Source organism: Lissotriton helveticus, chromosome 2_1, assembly GCF_964261635.1.
Source record: "Lissotriton helveticus chromosome 2_1, aLisHel1.1, whole genome shotgun sequence".
Taxonomy (NCBI): domain Eukaryota; kingdom Metazoa; phylum Chordata; class Amphibia; order Caudata; family Salamandridae; genus Lissotriton; species Lissotriton helveticus.
The window spans coordinates 9,092,763-9,101,510 of record NC_136059.1 but is presented as its reverse complement, the minus strand read 5'-3'; the positions used below and the strand labels follow the sequence as shown (position 1 = coordinate 9,101,510).

Sequence of the window (8,748 nt, the reverse complement as noted above, 5' to 3'; positions counted from 1 at the left end):
AGGTCGAGGATGGGTGAAGAGGAGCTATTTAACCAAGTTTCTGTGAGGACCATGATGCATTTTCACCCCCTCAAACCTGTGTCAAATCTTGCACAAGTTTTGAGAAGTATTCTGAGAGTCCTAGCCATGATCTGGCATCATCCTTGCATGCAGGAGGCAGCCGCTCTCAGCGCCTTTCACTCATTCTTTGTGGTAAATGCCCCGTTCTCACACTTCATGCCTAAAAATGTCACAGACCGAGCAGCAAACTTCCACTTTTTGAACTGAGCGTCAAAACCTTCATACTCAAAGCACCCCGCACCTTCCTCAAATGGCTATCGTCCTCCAGCCGTTACTTCCCCATGATTAGAAAGTCATTTAGAAAACTGCTGCTCCTTTACCTCCCTGGAACGATTGATTCATCAGTCTCTGAAAAACTGCAGCCGCCGACACAGCCCGAAGGCAGAGAACAAACTGTGAGCAGCCAAACTCTGTGATGCCAGCGGCTCGGCTCCAGCTGTTCGGATGAAGTGGTGTCTGGGGGGAGGCTGACACTAGGTCCCTTTGTCGTGGAAAGCAGCTTGTCAGTCTTAGGTAAGGCAACTTGTCACTAAGGATGCTATTTAAGTCCCTTAATGTATTACTGGATGTTGCTCTTGGCAGCCATGTGTAGCCTGGCTGCAGCAACCTATAGCCCGCTGCCAAGACTGTCAATATAACCCTTTCCAACCGGGGGAAATCTTGCTTTTAACTATTAATATTTCACAGCTAAGTACACCCTGCAGCCCACAAGGTAGGGAGCCTGATGTGTAAAAGTGGAACATATGTGACGCTGAATTTACCATGTGACTGGCAGGGCTGTAGCGGATGCTGGAAAATGTCAAGTATAGATTACAAACTTTAATGTATAGCGTTTGCCAGGAAACTAGTACAGTCATTCCAAGTCTAGTTTTTCATATTGATTACAATTCCAATCCATTGCTGAAGTAAGATTTTTATTAAATATATGGGGAAAGTAACTTGTAGAAAGTTATACTTTTCTTGCCTAAGCCCCAGGTTGACTAATTGGCATTATCCTGGCCAGCTGGCCTGCCAGTCTCTTCCCAACAGCACAGTGTAAAACTGCTACCACAGCAGAGACTATAGTCACAGTGGGGGGTTGTGTTTTTCTTCACCTTGCAGGAAGGGCAGGTGGGAGGGTCCCAGGAACTTTATTATCTTGTAAAGGACTGAGGCGTGGCCTGTACTTTCACAGCCAGATAAAAAGCGACACCCATAAGAGGACAAGCCTTTATTCCCCTGGTCCACAACCCCCAGGCTGGCTCCGAACCCAGGATGATGGAAGTTGCCCCCCACAAAGCTTGGAGTGGACACCGGGGAGGGAACTGCGCATTTCTCTGGCCACACCTGTGTGTTGACAGAATGGTCTGCAACAGGGGAGAAGGGTTCTTCCATCTTGTAATTTAGGAGTAAGATGCACTGTGGGATTGTTTGCAGTCTACTTCAACTGGCCAGTGCACCCAGTAAATGTGGAACCTCGTGGAATCCCTCCACACTTTCTTGACCTGTAGAAGATCGGAAGAGGGCTGGATGCGGATTGTTCTAACATTAGAGGATCTGAAGGACTGGATCTGCTCCCTTGCACCCAGGACAAGGACGTTGACTCCAGGGGTCAGTGGGGCTACAGGGGCACAAAAGCAGAAGAACTACTTTTTATCTGGATTCCCAGTTGCCCAGTTCCAACTTCACTGGTACAGTACTTTGCTTAAGGCCTTTGTTGGATCAGGCCCTAAAGTTCTAAGAGCCTCCCCCGAAGTCTGGGAGCCTTAGGTGAAGCTCGAGGATAAGGAGACATACCTCAGCAACATTTTGAGACTTGAAAAAATTCCAATTTCCAGCCGCCAGAAGACCACGAGAGATGATCCATCAAAGGCGCATCTTCGTTGGGCTGAAGAAACCGGTTCATCCTGTCTGGAGCTTTGAACCTTCTCCAGAGCAACAAATCTCTTTGTGAGTGTTCTCAGCGAGGAGGCTTCTGACCTCGCGGAGCCTTTGTCAGACACAACCTGCTGCCTTACCCCACTGGGAGAAAATTACTTCCATTTCGGAGTCTCAACTCCCCATGAGAAAATCTTGACCTCCCGAAGTGCGTACAGTATCCGGGCACCAGATGGACATCAACCGGTGGGAAATCCACATTTCTCCAACACGAGTCACCAAGACTCTGCCACTATGCACTGTTGCTAATGGTAGTTACCAACTGAGTTGCATTTACATGAACAAAGAACCTTTTCGCACTGTGTTCTAATTCATTGTTCTATTCGTGCACTTCAAAATATGAGCACAACAATCTTCAAAGCTTATACATCAGCTTTACTCGTGTTCAAATATAAATGGTCCACAAAAATACATATTCATAATTTTCAACATAAAGTTTTAAACAATCCTGAGTTCAGGAATTTGTTCAGATCTTTCGTGTGTACCCAATGCATTTCGGCCCTTCATCAGGGGCCTTCAATACTGAGGGCAAATGCAACTCAGTTGGTAACTACCATTAGCAACAGTGCAGTGTCAGAATCTTGTTGACTCGTGTTAGGGTGGCTGATTTTGGCCTTGTTGGAACCTGGGATGTCAGGTCACCTAGGGTAGCCTGGCCTAGGGTAAGACATAAATTCCAGAGGCACAAGTGTGAAGGTTGCAAACCACCCAGCAGTAAATCCACGCAATAACACACAAAAATGACACTACACCAAAATATGGGAAAATATGAGCTGGTTTATAAAAATAATATCTCTGCTCTTTTGTTTTCAGAAACACAACTTAATTCATTACAGCTTGTCAGGACATAAATCACATTACTATCGAAATTGTTAAATCATATCAATACTCCGCTTCAACAGCACATTCTTTTACATTAAACTCCACTTTACTGGTTTTGGCTTCATCACAGTGTCTTAACCTTTAATCACAACAAGAGCGCACACCCAGCGAGAAGTGTAAGAATTACACAAGTTGTATGTTACCACCCGTGTGCTGTATGAGGAACTTATTACTTCCCTCAAACCAAAGGTACTTCAACACCACATTAGTAGATGCCTCTTCTAATAACAATTGTTGAATGGTTACTTCACTTGTTTCTTTCCTTGACCCCCCCTGCAAAGGAAATCAGGCATCACACTCCACAGTATTGCTAGGGTTACTGACTTGACGACTCGCCCTGCCCTAATGACCAATGAGGCTTTCCTGTGCAATGCTCGAGTACATTGGGTGAGTTCCCAGTCTCAATGTCCTCAATTAGTCAACTCTGCCCCTCGGGTCCACACTAGAGACTTGTGTGGGGAACTCCTAACTGTTGGACCTTCCAGTACTATGATCCGGTCCTTCACCAACCCAGATTCCCACCTTACTTGTGACTCGTTGTGGGAAGTTGAAGGTAGCTGGAGCTCACCGCCGATCTCTTGCACACCAGCGTCGCCTCCCTTCCTCACCAGCCAGGCCACTCAGGAGTAGGGCCCGTGCTGAGGAGAGGTCGCGCTGGCCTGATCTCGTCGTTGGGAGCTTTCGTGTCCCGCCGATCCCTCGTCAGGAAGCCTCCGTAGTTTGTAGGGCGACTGCACCCCGGGGCATGCGCAGAGATAAGCGGTTCCGTCGAAGCGCCGCCCCTCTCTACACACTGCGGTCTCCTCACGGGGCCTGCGCGGGGATTAGCGGCTCTGTAGCTCTTCCGCCCCAGAGTCACTGCAGCCTCCGGGCGCCCTCTTCCCTCCTCAGCAGGAAGGATTGAACACCCCCGGTTACACTACCAGGGTGAGGGCTGCGAGTCCGGCAGCTCTCTCGCGACGTCCACGTCACCTTCCTCCCGCGCCTCAAGAGGATGAGGCGAACGCCTGACAGCAATCGCAGGTGAGGGGGCAGGTAGTGAAATGGGAAGGACAAAGAGAAAGGAGGGGTGACAAGAACCCTCTGGCACACACCAACCCCTGGGGAGCTTCTAACAGTTCTTGAGCAGTTACCAGTCACAGGACAGAGGCTGGGGACAAGGGGGGGGGGCACGCTCCTCCAAAGTCTCTCCGACTGGGCAGAGGACTGCGCTCCGCAGCGCTGCAGTCTCCTTCTCCTTTTTACACCCCAATATTCCTTAAAGCTAGGGGTTAGTCAGGCGCCCAGGGTCTCCCTTAACCATACACAGCGGGGACAAGACAAGGATCCCAAAGGAGGAGTAGAGAAGTGAATCAATTAGGCTGCTTCCAAGTCCAGGAGGTCAACCCTTTCACTAGCCTCCCCCCACCTTCCAAGATAGCCTGTCCTCCAGCTGACTCTCTCTGGTTAGACAAAATGGCTGTCCAGCATTCCGCCTTTTATAGGCTGACCCTCAGGAGTCCAGAAGGGACCAGAAGGTTCTGGAACGCCCTATACTACTCTATGGGGCAGGTTCTGGGTTTGGCAGTTAGGGCAGTTGGTAGCCACCATTTTGTGGCTCCAACTATTTTCCTGTCAAAACAGGCCTCTAGGCCTGAGGTGAAAAACTATGAGGGGGGAAAAGAACACCTATCCCCTTGACCAACACCTAGAAAAAGTTAGTGGACACAAAAAGTATTAAAGGTATGAGGGGCAAAAAGGGGACAAAATAAATAATAAATTGGAGGAACTACGCAAAAAGCCAGACAGGTCTAACACGCGTCCCCCCCAGCTGAAAGTGGGGAGAACTACCCAACCCCTTGGGAGTCCTCATCACTAAGGCGGAAATACCTGGAGAGACCGTCTGCATTGGCGTGGTCCACTCCAGGCCGATGTTCCACCCGGAAGTCCATTCCCTGTAGAGAAATGGACCACCTCAACAGCTTGGGATTTTCCCCCTTCATTTGCATCAGCCAACGAAGGGGTCGGTGGTCAGTCTGAACCAGGAAGTGCGACCCAAAGAGGTATGTCCGCAGCTTCTTCAGAGCCCACACCACCGCAAAAGCTTCCCTCTCAATTGCACTCCACTTCTGTTCCCGGGGAAGCAGTCTCCTGGATAAGAACACCACAGGCTGATCCAGGCCCTCTTCATTTAGTTGCGATAACACTGCCCCAATGCCATGTTCTGACGCATCTGTCTGGACAATGAACTCCTTGGAGAAGTCTGGGGCCCTCAGGACCGGTGCTGCACACATCGCCTGCTTTAGTTTCTCAAAAGCTTGCTGACAAGCTCCCGTCCAAACTACCCGTCGAGGTTGTTTCTTTGAGGTGAGCTCTGTGAGGGGCGCCACAATAGTGCCATACCCCTTCACAAAGCGACGGTAGTAGCCTGTGAGGCCCAGGAAAGCTCGGACCTCCGTCTGTGTCTTGGGGGGTTCCCAGGCCATGATTGCCTCAATCTTCGCCTGCAGGGGCTGCACAGTCCCCCTACCCACCAAGTGTCCAAGGTACACAACCGACCCCTGCCCAATCTGGCATTTGCTGGCCTTGATTGTCAATCCAGCTTGTTTCAGGGCCTGGAGAACTGCTTGCAAATGTTGCAAATGGTCCTCCCAACTGCTACTGAAGACAGCAATGTCATCCAGGTAAGCCGCAGAGAAACTCTCCATTCCAGAGAGGACCTGGTTCACCAGCCGCTGAAATGTGGCAGGGGCATTCTTGAGCCCAAAGGGCATCACGCAAAACTGGAAGTGTCCCTCAGGCGTGGAGAAGGCTGACCTTTCCTTTGCTCCATCTGTCAAGGAGATCTGCCAGTACCCCGAAGTGAGGTCAAAGGTACTCCGATATTGGGCAGCTCCTAGACGGTCAATTAATTCATCCGCCCTAGGGATCGGATGAGCATCAGTCTTTGTCACTGAGTTCAGTCCCCGGTAATCCACACAGAACCTCAGTTCGGGTGTGGTGCCTGGTGGAGCGGCTTTTGGCACTAGCACCACCGGACTGGACCAAGGGCTGTTGGAAGGTTCTATGACTCCCAGCTCTAGCATCTTGGTAACCTCTCCATGGATGCTAGCCTTCACCTTGTCGGACAGCCGGTAGGTCTTCGACTTCACTGGTGGGCTGTCCCCTGTGTCCACATCATGGGTACACAGGTGAGTCCTTCCGGGACAAGGGAGAACAACGTAGAGTACTGCTCCAGTATCTGGCGGCAGTCCTCCCGCTGCTCAGGAGTTAGAGTGGGAGAGAGGATCACTCCCTCCACTGACCCATCCTTCTCTTGAGACGAGAACAAGTCTGGGAGAGGTTCACTTTCCGCTTCCTCCTCCCCATCAGTCACCATCATCAACATGACCTCGGGCCTCTCATGGTGGGGTTTGAGTCGGTTGGCATGCAGCACCCGTAGGGGCTGTCGAGGGGTCTTAAGGTCCACCAGGTATGTGGCCTTACCCTTCTTCTCCAACACTTCAAATGGGCCTGTCCAGCGATCCTGGAGGGCACTAAGCTCTCCAGGTTCCATCACCCACACTTTCTGGCCAGGCTCCAATTCCACCTGGTGAGCATTGTGGTCATACCACTCTTTCATGACTGCCTGGCGGGCCTCCAAGTTGTCAGAAGCTTGCTTCCACAACTTCGCCATTTGGCTCCTGAAGGCCAGCATGTAGCTCACCACATCCTGGGGGGGTTTCCGGGGAGACTTCTCCCAACCATCCTTCACCAGGCTGAGAGGACCGCGTACAGGGTGCCCATATAGAAGTTCAAAGGGGCTGAAGCCCACTCCCTTCTGTGGCACTTCCCTGTAAGAGAATAGCAAACAGGGTAGGAGGACGTCCCATTTCCTCCGCAGGCTTTCGGGCAGACTTCTGATCATGCCCTTCAAGGTTTTGTTAAACCTCTCAACCAGTCCATTTGACTGGGGGGTGATAAGGAGTGGTGAACCGGTAGGTTACTCCACACTCCTTCCACATCGCCCGCATGTAAGCTGACATGAAGTTGGTCCCCCTGTCAGACACAACCTCCTTGGGGAATCCCACTCGGGTAAAGATCCCCATTAGGGCCCTAGCCACCACAGGTGCAGTGACTGTCCTCAGAGGAATTGCCTCTGGGTACCGTGTGGCATGATCCACCAGAACCAGGATGAACCTGTGACCAGCTGTTGTTGGTGGATCTAACGGCCCTACAATGTCGATGCCCACCCTCTCAAAGGGGGTGCTAACGACTGGAAGTGGTTCCAGGGGAGCCTTCAGCTTCACCCCTGTTTTCCCACTGGCCTGGCAGGATACACATGTCCGACAGTAAGTGTTGGACGCCACTTTCATCTGAGGCCAGTAAAAGTGGAGGACAAGCCAAGCAAAGGTCTTGTCCTGACCTAAGTGTCCTGCCAAGGGTATGGCATGAGCCAATTCTAGCAGAAAGGCTCGGTATTGTTGCGGGACTACCAAGGCCCCTGATGAACCAGGTAAGGGTACCTTGGGTTCACTGTAGAGGAGTCCATCCTCCCAGTAAATATGGTAGTGTCCCGTAACATCACCTGCTGCCTGGGCTTCAGCCTGTCGCCTCAGTCCCTCAAGGGTAGGGCACTCCCTCTGCCCCCTACAGAATTCCTCTCTGTTAGGACCTCCCTCCACATGCCACTCAGCAGGGATGGGTAAGTCCTCCAGAGAGTCTCCTTCCCCCTCCACGGACTCCTGGTCCACCACCGCAGGTGGCCGATCTGTCACATGGGGTGTGGAAGCTGAAGCAGGCTCTTCCTGTCTCCGGGTCTGTCCCTTTTTGGCAGTGGGTTGGGCCATTGTTCCAGGCTCCAACCCAGGCGAACTCCCTCTCCGGGCAGTCGCAGACCGTGTGCTCACACAGGCCCAGTCAGGTGTACCCAGCATCGCAGAGTGCGTCCGGTATTCCACCTTTCTCCAAGTGTTGTGCTCCATGTCATTCCCCAGCAGACAATCAACTGGCACGGCAGGGCTTACGGCAACTCGAAGTGAACCTGCAACCCCCTCCCACTCAAAGGGAACCTCAGCCACTGGATAGTGGCCCATTCTGCCATCAGCCATCGCGGCGGGGTGGAGTACATTGGGAACCACCTGCTCTGAAGACACCAGTTGACTTCTCACCATAGTCATACTGGCTCCTGTATCTCTCAGAGCCTCCCCTCTCTGGCCATTGATGGTGACCCACTGCCCATACTTTGTAGTATTTGGGGGCACCTGGATCTTTGGAACCATCTCCCGCTCTCCCAGGGACACTAAGGTGACACCCGCCCACTCACCCCCCTTATCCAAGGGCAACTCCTCCCCGAGCGCTACACTAGCTACTCCCGGTGGTTTTCCTCCGGTGGGAGGGGGTGGTCTCTTTGGGCATCTGACATCTCCCTTATAATGTCCAACACCACCACACTCAAAACAGTGGAGAACTCTTGGCTGCTGGCTTTGGCCAGGATTAGGGTTTCTGGGCGGGTTTACCTTAGGGGTGAAACCTGTTCCCTTTCCTTGGAAATTGTTTTGGGGACCTTTAGAGAACTCCCTCTTTTTATCTCCCCCCTCCTTCTTCTGAGGGGCGCCCTGTCCGGCCTTTTGGAAATCCCCTCCAGTCCCCTTTGAGGACACCCGGGTACTTGCCCAGATGTCCGCCTCCTCTGCAAGCTTCCGGGGATTGGTCAGCTTGCTGTCCACCAGGTGTTGGCGCAGCTCGGGAAAACATTTCTCGAGGAGGTGCTCTTTCAAAAATAGATCATACAACCCCTCATAGTCCTTCACCTCACTGCCCTTTACCCAGCCCTCCAATGCCTTTCTTGCATAATCAAGGAAGTCCACCCGGTTCTGGGTGCTTAACTTGTGGCTCCCCCTGAACTTCTGGCGATACCTTTCTGGGGTA

At 52.0% G+C, this 8,748-nt stretch overlaps 1 protein-coding gene across 1 annotated transcript in view; it reads left to right on the top strand.

Annotated features, from left to right (window-relative positions):
* Nucleotides 1-403: 403 nt before the first annotated feature.
* Nucleotides 404-8,748, top strand: part of LOC144817666 (sphingomyelin phosphodiesterase 5-like) — an 84,570-nt gene continuing 76,225 nt past the window's right edge. Inside the window, exon 1 of the mRNA XM_078674396.1 lies at nt 404-573. The gene's annotated coding sequence lies outside the window, so the exon portion shown is untranslated. The remainder of the gene's footprint in view (nt 574-8,748) is intronic.